General features: G+C 51.9%; 1 long non-coding RNA gene across 1 annotated transcript; it reads right to left on the bottom strand.

Annotated features, from left to right (window-relative positions):
* Positions 1-4687: 4687 nt before the first annotated feature.
* Positions 4688-13811, bottom strand: LOC308526209. The gene is made up of 6 exons (XR_013996519.1): positions 12491-13811; positions 11353-11547; positions 10249-10503; positions 6804-6872; positions 6494-6675; positions 4688-6136 (listed from the first exon to the last, which is right to left on the bottom strand). It is a non-coding gene; the product is annotated as an uncharacterized lncRNA (long non-coding RNA).
* Between the last annotated feature and the right edge of the window lie 2333 nt (positions 13812-16144).

The following is a 16144-nucleotide window of genomic DNA, read 5'->3' as shown; positions in this document are numbered from 1 at the left end:
AGGGCAGCCTCCCAGGCCGCTTTGTCTGTGGCCTGGTTCCCTCTTGCTTCTGTGGAGTCTCCTTACCTTGTAAATAGCATTATGTACATGAGCCACTGCAAATGAGTACCTGCTATCATTATAAACTGTTACTGATTTTTCTTTTGCCCACTGGAGAACCTGAAACTGGGTGACTCGAGTGTTTGACATCTAGCGCTCCAGTGTGTTCTGGAGTAAAGCCTTGACTGCATGTGGGCCATTAGTTCCTGCCCTATGGTTAACTTATTTGCTTTTTTGATAAGCATAGCTGTGGCTGCTACTGCCCAGAGGCAAGTAGGTCACCCAAATGTAAAGGAGTCAAGTCTTTTGGACAAATAGGTTACTGGCCTTTTCTAGGGGCTGAGACTTTGGGTGAGTACCACTTTGGCTATGCCCCTTGTCTTACATACCCATCATGAAGTATAACATTGGCACTGCGGCCACTTCTGACAGCTAAATCTTTTGCTACTAAACATGACACATGGTAGAGCTATACAAACATCTTAGGGAGGTGACCTATTTTTGACCTTCTCACACAAAGCAAAACTGTCCTTGTCTCTCTGGAGTCATGTCCATGAAGACGCAGGCATTATCGAAGTCTATTATACAGTTTTCTGGAGGCTACTGTCAGGGATGTGTATGGTGGCCCGTTCCTTTTTTTTTTCTAGCCACAAACACAGTCTGTCCAATTTCCCTAAAATGTATTCTGAGTTGTTTTGCTATACACAGGCAGCTTAACCACTATACAACTGGGCTTGGACCTCTGTCTAGCAAACTGCACTTTATAAGTTCAATATGCAAACTCCGGTTCTCCTAACTCAATGGGGTCTCAGCCAGTCCCTCAGTCAGACTCCTCCTCTCTTGGAGAATCTCAAAGTCCTGAAGGCTCCACAGTCCAGGGAGAGTGTCTTTCCTTTGCCCTTTGACTTTAAGCTGCCAGTCCAAAACAGCCAGAGTTGCAGTTAGAAACAGCTTTGCATATTGCAAAACACTCCTGTGGCAGTGACTTGGGTATTAGGCCCTTTGTCTTCCTCCCAGTCCCCTTTGTGGCATAGCAGCGAACAGGCCTCTCCCAAGGGAGTGCACTATAAGGGGATATCAGTCCCTCTTCTTCCAGCAGCAACAGGTACTGAACCCTTTCAGTACATTTGCAAACAGGGAGCTTTCACTAGCTCTATCTGCTGCTTTCACAGATCCTGAGCTCACTGCTCTATTCCTGGGGCTGCAGGAAGGCTAGGAACAGTCACTGGCTTCTGGTTTAACTGCTGTAGCCAGCAAGCCAAAGGTCTAAGTCTTGTATTGCTTGTTGTAAAACACTCATTACTCACTGGGCGGCAGTGGGGCAGCTCTAGTGTCAGGTAAATGTCTGCTGTCCTCCGCTTTTCTAGCTGCTGCTGCTTCTTCCAGGGCTGCTGCAGGCAGCTCATGAATCCAGCCCCTACCCCCGCTTCTTTCACCTGGCTTTCCGGGGCTGAGTCTGCCTAGCAACCAGTTCTAAATCACCAGGGCAGCTGTGGACTTCAGCTCCATTTCTCCTCCACTTGGCTCCTGGGAATTTAGTGTTTTTTTTTTTTTTTTCATGTATTAGAATTCTTTATTCTTAGAAATTTCAATCCTTTAATGATTACCAAAAGTGAATTGTCAGCATTTTTATTTATTTATTTTATTTATTTTTAAAATCTTTAAATTCTTTATTAGTTAAGGAATTACAAATGTGTCATCATCCTAGTCAGCATTTTTAGATTAATATTTATGAACTTAAAGTATATTGTATCGGTCTAATTTAGTATTGGAAGGGTTAAAAATAATAAACCGGAGCAGAGAAAGATTAATTGTACTTGCAGAAAACTTGCGACCTTGAATCTAGTGAAGTTCTGATAAGACACCTAGTAGGCTATGGACCAGACCCCTACACCAGCAGAGTGGTCTTCAGCCAGTAAAAATCAACAAAAACCTACCTCTCCCTGCTTCATAATTAACAGCCGACAGCCCCCTTGTCCCCCAGCCCAGGGCCCAGTGCTTGTCTCCCTCTCCTATTGTGAGTCAGAGGAAGACAATTCCTACAGAGGGGGGAAATAGAAACAGTGGGAGTTTTGGAGAAAACCACAGACTACCACTGTAGTAGTCCTCCCTCCTGGAGGCTGGGGTCCGACCTGTGGAGAAAAATGACTTTTAGTCAGCCTGGAAAGATAGCAGATGAGGATAAGGGTGTGTAGGGAGATTTCTTGCAACTGAAAGCCTGGAGGGCTTCCTGAAAGAAAAGATCTTTAATCCAGTTACAGATGTTGTCCGAATCAGGATGAAGGAGGAAGGGAAAGACCAGGTTATGTCCTCTATGAGGAGCCTAATAAGTAACTGAAAACAACAAGTCAAACAAAACACACAACCACGAAGACAACAGACTGCACAACACACAACCAAGGTTAATGGGGTCCATAGACAGTTAATAATAACTTCAGACTTAGTTCCGCCTCAGGTGGCTCATGTTGGACTATGATGTCACCGGCAGGGGCAGGGCCCATAAATCTCTCTGCCCTGCAAAGCTGTAAGCCCTGCCCCTGGAAGTCTCTGTCCACCAAAAGAGATAAGAAAAACCATAAATAACAAGTTTTTGTTTTTTGAAGTTTACTACTTTGTTGCAAATAGTTAACTTGAAAACACTTCTCTCTTGCTTTTCTTACAAGCAATCTCAGAACCAAGCAATCTTGGAACCTAGCTGGCCTTTGTTTTAGCCTTTCAATTTACCCCAGAACTTCAAAAATTTCTATTTAATACAGCAAATTCACAACCCAGGGAAGAGCAACCACTAGACAGAAATTTTTATTAGCTAAGTGGGCTGATTCCCTCCGTGATAGAGAGCAAATGTCTCTGAGAAAAATAACTCAGCAGCACTGCTTAAGACTTTTGCAGATTATCATGGGTTCAGCCTTTAATAAATCAAACGTTTAGCCAGACGAATCAACAGAAATGTAGAATAAATCAAAGTAGCTTTCGCTTTTACACAGGCTTTCACACTTATATTTATACACCAGACAATCCGAGTTTTTTACTTTACCAGATATTTACTCAGAGTTTAAATAGTCCATCTGATTCCTGATTAATTGCCTAAGGAAGCTGTAGGCAATTAATGGCTTCCGGGGAGGTGATCAAGCTCCCCCTTCCACTCACTTGGAGTGGGCCTGACTGATAGGGGCCCCTACCTTACCGATTCTGTCGACAGGTCCAGAGGTGTCTGTCCACTCTCTCCAGATGCTGGCCAGGTCCTGGGCTGAGGTGCAGGAGTGCTCAGAGTCCCCAGGTTTAATTCTGCTAAGATCAGCAGTGTGCATGCCTCTCAGAGGCCTGTCCGACACCCCTGGGTCCCCAACCTAGTCCAATCAGCAGAGGCCAAAAGTCCAAGCATGGGTTGGTTTTCTTGGTCAGGGAACCAATAATGTTACAGAAGACTGGAGAAGAACCAAGCAATGCTTAGAGAGATGGAGTTACATTTATTATTACATGCGGGCCCAGAATTCTAGAGACATTTTTCTCTGGGCCCGCACATAATACAAAATATAACTCCATCTCTCTCAGCATTGCTTGGTTCTTCTCCGGTCTTCTGTAACAGGCATCTCCTAGGTGGAGGCCACCAGGAGAAGAGGAGAGAGAAGGAGGGCATGTGAAAGGTGAGTCAGGGTTAAGACCCAGGCCACCAGACTGTGTCAGGCAGAATCAGTCTGCGGGATAGCTCAGCATCCTAGGAGACACCTCCACCTACCAACTCCCTGGCCCATGAAGACATCTGGATGCTCAACTGGCCAGAGACACAGCCTGCTGTTTCACATGCCAGTTAGGAGTCATATACCCTGGGAGTTTGTCCAGGAAGACCTGCGGTCACTAATACAATAGGTACCATGTATCACCTGCTTCCCATGTGCCAGGCACCATGCTAGAAACTACAGGTGCAATTGCAAAAGAACAAAACAAAAACAACCCCCCCCGCCCACACTCATTCAATTATCAAAGCAATCTTGCAAGGTTGTATTAAAGGTAACCTTCAACAGTGAGGCCACAGTCCAGCAGGTCTCACATCTAGAGAGTGGCAGGTGGGGGTTGAACCCAGAGCTGCCCGGCTCTGCAGCCGTCTTTCACACCACCCGGCCCCTCTCTGAACAGTTGTACATCTTTGACACCCATCTTCATGAGTGCACCCTCCCTAGCCACCCAGAGGACCCAACTGTGACACCCTCTCCCAGCATCAACACTCAGGGAGTGGAGGCAGGGGCACGGTTGTGAATTCAACTTCTTCTGGCCTGCTCAAGGGTGTCAGGTTAGTGGGTTGAGCACGCTGGGAAGAGGGAGGGAGGTGGCTCTCAGGAGGGAGTATCAGCTTCCACAACCAGCTCCTACAGCGAGGCTGCTTTGATCTCACTGAGGCTGAAAAGGACCAGGTGACCTCTGGGCACTTGGTGGTGATGCAGACTCTCAGGGAGCCCCAACCCCGGCCCCTGAGCCAGAAACCCAGGGTCCGTCCTGTGTCCAGGCAGCCCAGGTGAGCGTTAGGCAGGCCGCAGTCTGAGAAGCACGCATCAGAACATGAACTTGAGGGCAGGGCTTTGGTTTCTCTCCAGCCCGGGCGCACAGTGCTCTGTAGACAGAAACAGAAATGATGAGAGGCAGAGACCATGTACATATTGCCTTCAGGACTGCCCACCTGACTAGGCACCTGGTTTACTTTGTTTTTTTGGGGGGAGCAGGCATCATGCGTGCTGCCTAACACAGAGTACACGCTCAGTACATATCTACTGAACAAATAGTCTGTATTCCGTGTCACCAGGCTCCACTAATGCAGGCCAGAGAATTCGCTATGTGGCCGGAGAAAGTTCCACTGCGTATGCTTAAGGGGAAGGAGACAATTACTAAAATCCTCCAAGGGTCTCAACTGTCAGGCGGGGACCTTCATCTGTGCACGGAGGCAACAGCTCAGTAACAGGTGCACGTGCAGGTTCAGGAAAGCTACACGGAGACTCGAGGGTTTCCTAAAGCCGCTGACGTCCAGGGGTCAGAGCTGCAGAGCAGCGCTCAGCAAACTGGTGCTGCAGGCCGACTCCAGCTCGCCACCCTTCTTTTGTTTGTGTTAATCCTGACCCAAGGATATTTCTTTCATTGATTTTTATAGAAAGTGGAAGGGGTTAAGGGAGGGGCAGAGAGAGAGAAACATCAATGTGAGAGAGACACCATGACTGGTTGCCTCCTACACATGCCCTGACCAAGACTGGTGGATCAAGCTTGCAACTGAGGCACATGCCCTTGACTCAAATTGAACTTGAGACCCTACAGTCCACAGGCTGATGCTCTAACCACTGATCCAAGCCGGCTACGACTTGCCACTTGTTTTTGTATGGCCTGTGAGCTAAACAGTCTTTACATTTTTTAATGATTAAAACAAAATATTTTTAAAGAACAGACTTTTGTGAAAACTCTATAGAATTCAAAGGACAGTATCCATAACCAAAGTGTCATTGGAGCACAGCCTTCCCGTTTATTGATAGATGGCCTAGGACCGCCTCCTGCCCAGCGGCAGCGTAGAGTAACTGCACAGAGACTGCATGGCTCAGCCCTCCATGTTGGCCGTTCTGCCCGCTCCCTGCACAGATGGAGAGAACAGCCTCCCAGGTCTGGGCGGGCTGCCAGCACAGTCACTTTCTGGCTAGTGGTTGTGTTCCCCATCCAAGCCAGCTCTGCAGCCAGGTGGCGCCAGCCCCACCCTATCCCTCTCTGTGACTTTGCTGTCCAGGTCTCCCCTCTGGTCCAGGCCCATCTGAGGGGAGAGAGGAAAGAGCGCTCCCAGGCCTCACACAGCGTAGGGGGAGCCCGGTCAGGCTCCTCTAGGAACTCCTCCAGGGTGACCATCCTCTGCTCTGGGGGACCCAGGGCTGCCCCAAGGCCTGGGGCTGGGCCACACCCCTCTACTGGATGCTTCCTGGTGGAGAGGCCCATTCTGGGTGGCGGGTACTCCTGGAGGCTGATGGTAGTGTGGCCTGCGGTGCTGGCATCGCGGGGCGGGGCAGAGTGCTGGGCATCAGGTCCTCACTGTGGAAGCTCTCGGGCCTGCAGTGAACGGCGGGGTCAGAGGAACCTGGTGTCAGGGCGAGGGGACACAGAGGGACACACGTCAGTCTCTCACTCTCACTCACCTACCTCCAGGGGGCTCTGTGCTGCCTCTGGCTCACGGAACACAGGGAGCCCTGCTGGGGAACCCAGAGAACACTTCTCCCAGGCTGGCACTGGGATGTCAAGGAGATGCTGGGATTCTCTAGAAGTTCACAGTGGGGTTTAAAAACAAAATAATGTGGGAGGGAAGTGCAGAGCTCCTGCTAAAGCTGAAATTAGCAACAGCTGTGAGGTACCACCCTCCTTAGCCCCTGGGACAGCGTAGACAGACCATCTTCTGCACCATTAACAAACTTAAATGCTGTAAAGGAATCACACTCACCTGTGTCCTCTGACCACGATGGACCGGAACTCCCGGCCCTGTCCCCAACGGAAGCTGCAGGAACCCACACTTGGAGGATGGGTGGCTTGCCCAGGTGCCAAGAGATGGTCAGTGAGGAGAAGGGATCTGAACCCATATCCATGAAAACTCCCAGGTCTGAGCCTGAAACTGCATGATGTGCCCTATGGAGGCAAACCCATCATGCTGTGAAGAACTTGCTAATTGCCTTCTTTAAATCACACAAATAACACAAAGCCCAGAGCCCAGGTCCAAGGGCAGTGGAAAGTGCTCAGAAGGAAAGCCAACTTACCCTTCAGGCCACGAGGTGAGCTGTCACTGGACGCATCACTAGGGCTCTCCAAGCTGCCAGGCCGGGGCCCTGAGAGGAAAGGACAATCCTTAAGCGAAAGGGCCGATGACCCAGTCTAGCCCAGACTAAGCTCTCCAGTCTGACAACAAGGACATAACAGAGTGATTCTGCCACAGCTCAGGGGAGCACCCCCAGGAGCACAGACCCGGATTCTGGAGACGCCCTGGAGGGGTCCCACCTCCCCTGAGTGCCTGGCCCCGTGCACAGTGGGCATGAGCTGTACGGGATGACAGCCTGTGTTTCTGTGTCTGTGAGGTCTGGGGCTGGGGCTCAAACAATTTTGTTAACAAAGGAAATTTCACGCAGAACTCCGGTACAGGCCAAACAGGGCGGCTCTGGGAAAGCGAAGGGTTGGAGGGGTGTGGAGCCCACCCTTACTACACATAGAGCTTTCTAGAACACGTGGAAACACTCTGCCTAGACCAGGACAGTGGCACCTGGTGAGGGCGGGAGCCAGGACAGGGCAGAGTGTGGGCACCACGTGTGCACAATGTAGCCTGTGCCCGCTCCAGGGCCCGCTTCCCCTCGGTGGTCGGAGGGGCGGGTGCTGGGGTCTCAGGAGGAAAGAACGTGCTGGCTTTCCGTGGCTGTTTGCTGTCCTTAAGCTCCTTCTCTTTTTTGTCTCAAATTGACATCTGCCCCAAAGGGAAAAGAATCGGTCCTCCCCCGTGACAAGTGTGGGGCAGCTGCCCTCCTGTCTGCGGTGTGTGCCCGACTGAGCATGCCTAGGGCAGCTCTCCCTGCCTCCCTAGGATCACAGGGGGAGCACCTGCTGCAGGGAGGGAAGCACCTCCCGGTCAGGGCAGGCGGTCCCTTCCAGGCCTGCAGACCTCGCCTCCTGGTCCACGCCTCCAGCACACGCAGTCCCACGGCGCAGCCCCCCCCCCCTCCCCCGGTATCATCAGGCAGGTCCAGCTGCACAGTCACAGCTGGGGAAGGAACTGTGTGTCTGTCATCCCTGCACACAGCTGGTGCTGAGCTGAACTGCACTGATAACCAGGGACACACCAGGAGCGGATCTGCTTCCTGCCCCACCAAGCAGTCTGCTCTGGCCTCACTGGGGCACAGGGCACCCAGGTCCCCAGCCCTGGCACGCTCCCCAAATAGCAGGCACCAGAAAAAGCCTCTTAGCAGCAGGGTTTGGGGGTGAGTCAACAAGTACTTGGTTTCCGTGAAGAGCACAGAAGCAGAACGAGCCCCCTCTTTCAGAAGGAAAAACTTGAACAAAAAAACCCACCTTCCTCTTGGAAAAGGACATGGCATTGAAAGGCAACTGTGATACAGATCAGCGGCTCCCAAAGCCTCCGTCCATCCCAGCCCTGCTCTGCCCACCCCTTCGCCTCTGTCTCTTGAGAGAAGCTCGAGGAATCACAATACTGAGGAAGACGATCCCTGTCCTCAGCGGATTCGGCATAAAACTGGCCCCTCGGTGACGCTTCCAAGAACAGTGGCCGACTCCTCCTGTCCTGTTACCCTCCACCCGGTGTGAAGAGGGGAGGGCTCCGCGGTGTCACACTGCCCCCCACAGAGCCCGTCTCTGCCCATAAGTTGCAGGAGCCCATGCCAGCACCACGGAGCTTTCTAGGCAATGGGAGGGGGGAGATAGTGCTCCTCCTGCACTTATTGTTGATACTTCAGAAGCCGAAGCCAATGTACACGCTCTCAGTTTTTGTTTTAATTAAAAATTTAGCTTCCCACCCTCCTAGGATTTTGTTCTTCGGAAATTATAAAGACCCAAAGCGACTGTTAATGGTCGAGAAGGCTGGTCTCATTCGCTGATTCCCTTCTGCCTACATGAGATGGCAAGAGTTTCCACCAATTTCTAAGATGAAATTTACCACTGGGAGCTGCTCTGGGCAACTCCACTCCAGGTGAGGAAGGTGAGACCTTCCTGCAATCAGTGCTCTCTGCCTGGGCCACTAGGCCTTCCTTCAGGCAAGGGCAGTCCGAGCCTCCAGAAGAGTGACCCCCCATCACGGAGGGATGGAAGCAGGAGCTGCATGCTTAGGCCCCTCGGGGAGGCAGGGCAGGGGTGTGGAGGAACTGCGGGTCCCCATTCTCGCTTCAGCATAACACCTCCACGTTCACCTCCTTTGCGTGTGGGACTTGCACACAGGCCTTAGCTTGAAGGAAAAGCACTGCTGATGGAAACAGGTCTGAGAACACAGGCTGAAGGGCACCACGCACCGCCCACTCCCCGTGCTGCCTGTGGTGGGGAACTGGAGCTCCAGGGACCGCTCACAGGGGCTGTCACCTGAATTCTAGCCCGTGGAGAACATAAGGCTGGTGAGACAGCGGACCTGGAACATCCACGGGGATCCTGGGCCTTTTGCCAGACGGCCACCTCTGACTCTGGCCCAGCCCTGAGTCGTGGTCGTGTCCAGCTCCTGGAGGAGGGAGGGGTGGGTGGACCCTGCCCTTAGGGAGTACGTGCCCTGCATGTCCTATCTCTCCCCATTTCTCCTGCTGGGACAGCCTCACACTCGGGACTCTCTCTGACTTAACTTTAAATCACTCTTCCGCCTGCGCAATGACTGGGACTCCAAAGGACAGCAGTGTCCTGCCCTAAGGGCCATGCAGCAAAGGCAGCTGCTACTTAGTATCCCGGGAGGTCCTCCCACCTCCAGGGCCAGCTGCACCAAAAGCAGGGCTCTGAGAGCCATCACCTCCCAGGGGTCTAGGCTCTCTGGCGGGGGGGGGGGGGGGGGAGGGAGGGGAAGGTTGGGGGGGCCTGGAAGAAGGTCAAGGAAAGAACCACCACCTGAGGGAGGAGGCTGGTTCCCTAGAGAATGAGCCTGCACCAGCAGCTCCTCACCAGCAACTTCGGGAATCCATGGGCCACCAGTCACTGCTCTTCCCTGAGAAGGACTAGGATGCCCTGTGCCTCAGGCCTGCCAGCTGCTCTCTGACAGCAGCCCTGGGTCCCCTCCAAACGGACACCAGGGTCTCCATTTTGCAGACAGTTCTAGGTCCCCCTGAGCGTGAGCACTGGGCTGCCAGGAATCGCCGTGGGCAGTGCTGGGCGTGCAGTATGGGGGGCCCTGGGGCAGGCTCCGCAGGCATCTGAACAGGCCTGGGCTCTGGCTCAGGGGGGATCCAGGCTGAGGCAGCCAGAGGTTAGCCTGGAGGGCTGGGCCTAGAGCCACACAGCCTGCTGGCAGGCCCAGGGGAGGGGGTGCTCCCGGCTCCTGCTGGAGCCCAGGCAGGGCTTCCGCTCTGCAGAGCCTGGGAGATGGGGCCGACCGCTGAGTGGCCACAAGGAACACAGAGCGAGCCCGTCCCAGCTGCACAGGGCACAGCGCCCGACACCCCACAGTCACCGGCTGCCATTTCAGTGTCTGGCCAGGAGCACAGGGGGACTGCCTCCTGCCCTGTGCTCACTCACCTCACCTTCTCCCAGGGGTGTTCCTGATTTGTAAACCAGGGGCCCGGTCCTGAAGCTGAGCCAGGCAGCGCTGAGAGCAGGGGCCCTGTCTGTCTTTGCTGGGCTTGTCAAATCACAGTTATGCTTGTCATAGCTTCCAGGATCCAGTGGGAGGCAAGATGATGAAAAATCATAACCCCTTCTCTTCTTGTCAGTTTCCAACACCTCCGGGGCGGTCATTTCCAGCTCTTCTGCTGTCCTCAGATGCTGTCATCTCTAGGTCATAAGCAGAATGTCTTTTTAAGTTTTAAGCTGTATTTCTCCCATCTGTTGGACATTTTAAACTTCCCAGTGCTCATCCCCAGATGCCCCTTTTCATAGCATCCTGCCCTGGTTGCACCATGCAAAGTGGCTTACTCTGCTGTCATGATGAGCATTTTAAAGCTTTTGTCTCTGTGCCCAATGCCTGCTGACCCTGTTGCTCTCACATTGGTTTGTCTCTGGTGTTGCAGACGCTCCTCAGGTGTCCGGGGACCCTGACCTCTCATGGGCTCCCCCTGGATGATGTGACCCGACTGCCCGGCTGGGAGTGTCTCCCGCAAATCAGATGCCTCGAAGAGGACTGTGATGTCCCATCTAAGGTGCGAGCACGCAGGGCTACTGGCATCTGGGAGACATCCAACCTGTCAATCCTCCCCGAATCCCCTTGTTTTTCAGTCTAGGACACCTGCCCTCCTCGCCATGGACCTGCCTCCAGGGCAGGGACCCTGTCAGGTCTCCTCCCTGGAGAATAAACCTCCAACGTTGCCTGATTTTAGCCCAAACGCTGGTTCACCTCCGTTCAGGAGCCGCTTGTGGCCACCAATTCCTGAGTAGTGGTGTGGGTCCCAGGGCTCAGGCCCAGCCATCCAGATGGCGGAGTTACCCTCCCAAAGTTGCACAGCTGTAGGCGGAGCTGAGCTCTGAACCTGTGTGTGTGGGACGCCATCCTGTCCACAGCGTCACCCACCTGCTGACCACCTCTCAGTCTGAGAGGCGCCTCCTGCCCCTGTGAGCTGGGGTCTTTGGGAAGGACCTCGGCTGAGATGCTCATCCCTCTTGGTTCTGGAGGGACCCGTGACTCACCGTGGGTGCGGCCTGGGTGCCGGGAGGTGGAGGTGGAGCTGGAAGGAGCTGTAGTGATGGCTGAGGATGAACAGGCCCCAGAGCCCAGCTCTGATGCCTGGGGCTTGGTGGCTGGGTCAGCGGAGGGATCTCCTGGAGTGTGGTCAAGGCTGCCTCTGGGTGGGGCCACTCCCTTTGGTATTGGGTCCCCAGGGCCTGGGGCAGAGAAGGACAGTGAGAAATGGGGCTGTAAATCCCATGCCAAGGTGGGGCGATCACACTGAGGCCGAGAAGCAGAGGCAGCAGGGCCAGGGAGCCCAGGGACAAAAGCGAGGCTGTGTGCCTCACCGGCTGTGGTCTAAGGGGGGGCCCTGGTGGCAGCCTAAGTTGGAGGCCCTGGGAGGCCGTCCCTGGCTCTAACCATGGCTCACAGTGTGAGCCCCCCAACAGCCCGGAGAAAATAAAGGGTGAGCTCAGGAGGCTCAACAAAATGTTGGTAAAAGTCCAACACATTAACTACTGGCCCCCCTGCCGTGTCCCTCGATGCCTGATCACTAGTGAGTAGACCTGGCCTGTGGCTGCTCAGGACCACTCCCGACCTGTGGGCCAGGCCCTCAACGTCCAGGATGTGCACCCTGCCAACGGGCTTCCCTTATGATTTGAGAAAGAAGTTCATTGCCACCCTAATAATCATCTGTTTAAGAAGTCTTCATCTCTCATGGTGACTGACTGCAAGAATGAGTTTTACCTTGTATGTTTTGCAATATCTGAGTTTTCTACTGTGAACATATACTCTTGTCCAAGTTAAATAAAACCCCAATGAAAACAGCAACATTGGGAGCAAAAACACACCTAAAAGACCTTGGACTACCTCGTAGTAGGAAGGGGATGGCTCTCCAAATACAAATGAAAAACGAATGCGGTTGGAGTTCCTCAGAGCATCAGGACAAGGCTGTTTTGCACAGTGTCCTGCTCCAGGCAGCCGGAGGGCTATGGTCCCGGAGCCACGCCCACTGTGGGGATTCTGGGCCCTTCACACTCTCCCAGGACCTGCTGCCCTTGCCCCTCAGCCACCCAGTGTCTGGACTCATGGGGAAGTTTTAAGCACCCAAGCCTTGCAATGTGAAATCAAGGGGAGATTTGGATTCTGAAAGATAACCTTGATGAGAAGCAAGATTCAAGTCTGGTGGGATGACTCTGACAGGCGTCCACTGCGTGAAGTCAGCGTGAGGAGCAGCGGGGAGGCGGAGGCACAGACAGCAGCCAGGGCAGAGAGCGTGCGTTTCCAACAGCATGCTGGGAAGGCAGGCAGGGGACCAGCATGTGGCAGCCCAGGAATCAGAGTGATGCATGCGACAAAGTCAGTGCCACATCAACTGACAGGAGCAGTGCGAGAGTCACCCCTTTACTTTTACGGTGACCTTGTGTTTATATGATAGTGGTTTTCCATTTACAGTACGGATAACAATCTTTTAAAATAAAGTGGAAACTGCAAGTCGATTCAAGGGAAAGTATGTAAGTATCACTCAGGTGAAACAGACTTAGCAAAATCATGGAGATGGTACGAGGATGGCTGAAGACAGAAAACAATGCAGTAGCTAAAGGCTTCTGTGGACCAGCGCTCCCAGCTGACGGTGACTGTGAGCTGATGTCCTGTGTGTCCACTGCTGCCCTCACAGTAGCATCCAAGACGTCAGAGGACCTCAGCACGGTCCTAAAACGTCGCTCTGGGCTGAACCCCGGCTGAGCAACATCCATCCGATTATTTGAGATGCTGAGTGGAGCAGTAAATTCTTCAAAACACAGAACACATCTAAAAAGGGACTGCTCTGCAAAAGCCAAGATTCTGTGCTCTGACTTAGAAGGTGGAGACAAGGGCAGCAGATTTAAAGTTAGCTGCCCAAAAATGAGTCTTAAAAATCTCACTTGACAGGAGGTGCGCAGTTTCGGAAACATAGCGACCGCTGATGAGTTCTGCGCTGCACAGGGGCATGGTCTACAAGCCTGCAGGTGTGAGAGAGGGGGCGGCACTGGGCCCAGGGCCTCACTTAGCACAGACACCCTGGCCCAGGGACCTGGGCGTAGATGCCCCAAGCCTCCCCTAACACTGCGCTGCGCTGGAGTCAGGTCCAACGGCTGGGACAACTGGTCTCCTTTAAAGTCAGAATCCAGGTTGGCTACTTTAAGCTTGGCTTGAAATTTGGGTCAGGAGGAGGGGCCCACTGTGGGTCATCTGGCCTTTAGCTACTGTGTTTCTGTTTGTTTTTTGAATTTCAGACATGAAGGCAGGTACATTGTGAAGACACTGATGGATTAGAAATCCCCAGTGTCTGAGAAAGGGAGGGGCTAGGGAGCAGCAGGTTTGATGTCAGAGGAGGCCCAGAACCTCAGGCGTTTACAGAAAGCCGGCCGGGATGATGAAGACTTGGCCTTGTCCTCACTTCCGCTTCTGCAAAAGCGACTCTTTATGCGCCCAGTTGCTAAATTGTGATCCCCCGATAACCCAAGAGAGGAAGGAAAAACAAAACAGCAAATAAGTGAAATGAGTAACAAATGACTGCATTAGCTAAATGTTCTTGGGCAATCAGAGTCCTGTCCTGCCCAGGAGAGTTGGAAACAATACCCACGGCACAACCAGAATCAGGACTCCGTGAGCCATTATGCTCTGACCCCACTTAATTTAGTGGCATCCTTGTGCCCAGGCTTTACTTAGCACGTGAGCAGGATTCTATATTGCTCTAGGAGCCAATGCCTTAGACTATTTTTCAATTTCAACGTGTTAAATTATTAAATAAGAATGTTTATTGGTTTAGGACCCAGTTTTTCTTAGTCCTCCACCCTAGTGACAAATCCCTGGCAACTTGGCTCTCACACAACTAACTCCTGCTCCTGTTCAAACACCTTGGGACACTTCCTGGGGTGCTTCCGGCTGCTGCAATGGGACAGGCCACCTGAACTGCTCACTGATAGTCCTTGTGCATCTCAAACAGCCTCTTATGGAAGGATGAGTTTGAAATTCCTCTTTTTCAGACCAAAACACTGTCAACATCAAGAATTATTCCCATTTAGACCCCTATGCATCTTCTACTGCAAACCTACACTTCATGACCTTTAAATTATGGAGTCTCATCAGAGCAGACAATTGGCCTAACTTCCTGAACATGTCATGTACATGAGCTTAACTGACTTATCTGATTTCTGACTTAGGATTCAAGTTCATAGCAGGTCCACTGTTATTTCTCTCTCCACAGCACCACCTGGTGGCCACAGCTCACACCACAGGAGAAGGAACCCACTACCAGTGATGGTGAACCTTTTGAGCTCAGCGTGTCAGCATTTTGAAAAATCCTAACTTAACTCTGGTGCCGTGTCACATATAGAAATTTTTTGATATTTGAAACCATAGTAAAACGAAGACTTATATTTTTGATATTTATTTTATATATTTAAATGCCATTTAACAAAGAAAAATCAACCAAAAAAATGAGTTCGCGTGTCATGGTTTCGCCATCACTGCACTATGCAATGCTGGTGCCCCAGGTTTGGTCAGCACCTTCAGGGACCAAAGCAGCCTCAACTGCAGGCAGTGCTCACAGTGGTTAAGAGTTCAGGCTCTGTAATCTGTCAGTCCCAGGTTCAGATCCCAGCCCCACCCATCATTCTCTGGGCAAGTGCTTATCTTTGTCAAGCCTCACTTTCCCAGCCCTGAAAAGGGGATAGGAATCGTACCTGCCTCACATGGCAGTTGGAACTAAAGGAGAGACGTAAAGTGTGAAACTAGCTAAAGGGTGCTGAGCCCAGAAAGAGCCCCCATTACATGGCCGCCGTTACTAATATCTACCACTGACCTGCTCACTCATGGATCCAAACAGTTGTTTCTTTATCTTTTTTTTTTCTAATTTTTATTTTATTGCTTAAAGCCGTGGTTGGCAAACCGTGGCTCTCGAGCCACACGCAGCTCCCTGCCCTTCCCCTCCACCCCCCGAGTGTGGCTCCTCCACAAAACACCATAAGCGGTCATGCACATACAGTGCGATTGAGACTTTGTGGCCCATGCACAGAAGCCTGTATTTTGTGAAAGAGCCGGTATTTTGTGGAAGAGCCACACCCAAGGGGCCAAAGAGCAGCATGTGGCTCGGGAGCTGCAGCCCGCGGAGCCGCAGTTTGCCGACCAGTGGCTTAAAGTATTACAAAGAGTAGTACATGTTTCCTTTTTCCCCCATTGACCTTCCCCGGCCTCCCCTAACCCCAGTATCTTGAGTCCATTGGTTATGCTTATATGCATGCATACAAGTCATTCGGTTGATCCCTCACCTCCCCCACCAACCCTCCCCAGCCTTTCCGCTGTAGTCTGACAGTCTGTTCCATGCTGCTCTGCCTCTGTATCTATTTTTGTTCAGCAGTTTATAATGTTCTTTATTATCCATAAATGAGTGAGATCATATGGTATTTTCCTTTCATCGACTGGCCAATTTCACTTAGCATAATGCTCTCCAGTTCCATCCATACTGTTGCAAATGGTAAGAACTCCTTTTTTACAGCAGCATAGTATTCCATTGTGTAGATGTACTACAGTTTTCTAATCCATTCATCTGCTGATGGGAATTTAGGCTGTCTCTAAATCTTAGCTATGGTAAATTGTGCTGCTATGAACATAGGGGTACATATATCCTTTCTAGTTGGTGTTTTTGGTTTCTTGGGATATATTCCTAGAAGTGGGATCACTGGGTCAAATGGGAGTTCCATTTTTAACGTTTTAAGGAAACTCCATACTGTTATCCACAGTGGCTGCACCAGTCTGCATTGCCACCAG

Source organism: Myotis nattereri (assembly GCF_964212035.1).
Source record: "Myotis nattereri genome assembly, chromosome: 10".
Lineage (NCBI taxonomy): Eukaryota > Metazoa > Chordata > Mammalia > Chiroptera > Vespertilionidae > Myotis > Myotis nattereri.
Note: the sequence above shows the minus strand (reverse complement) of the source record. Positions and strands in the feature narration are given on the sequence as shown.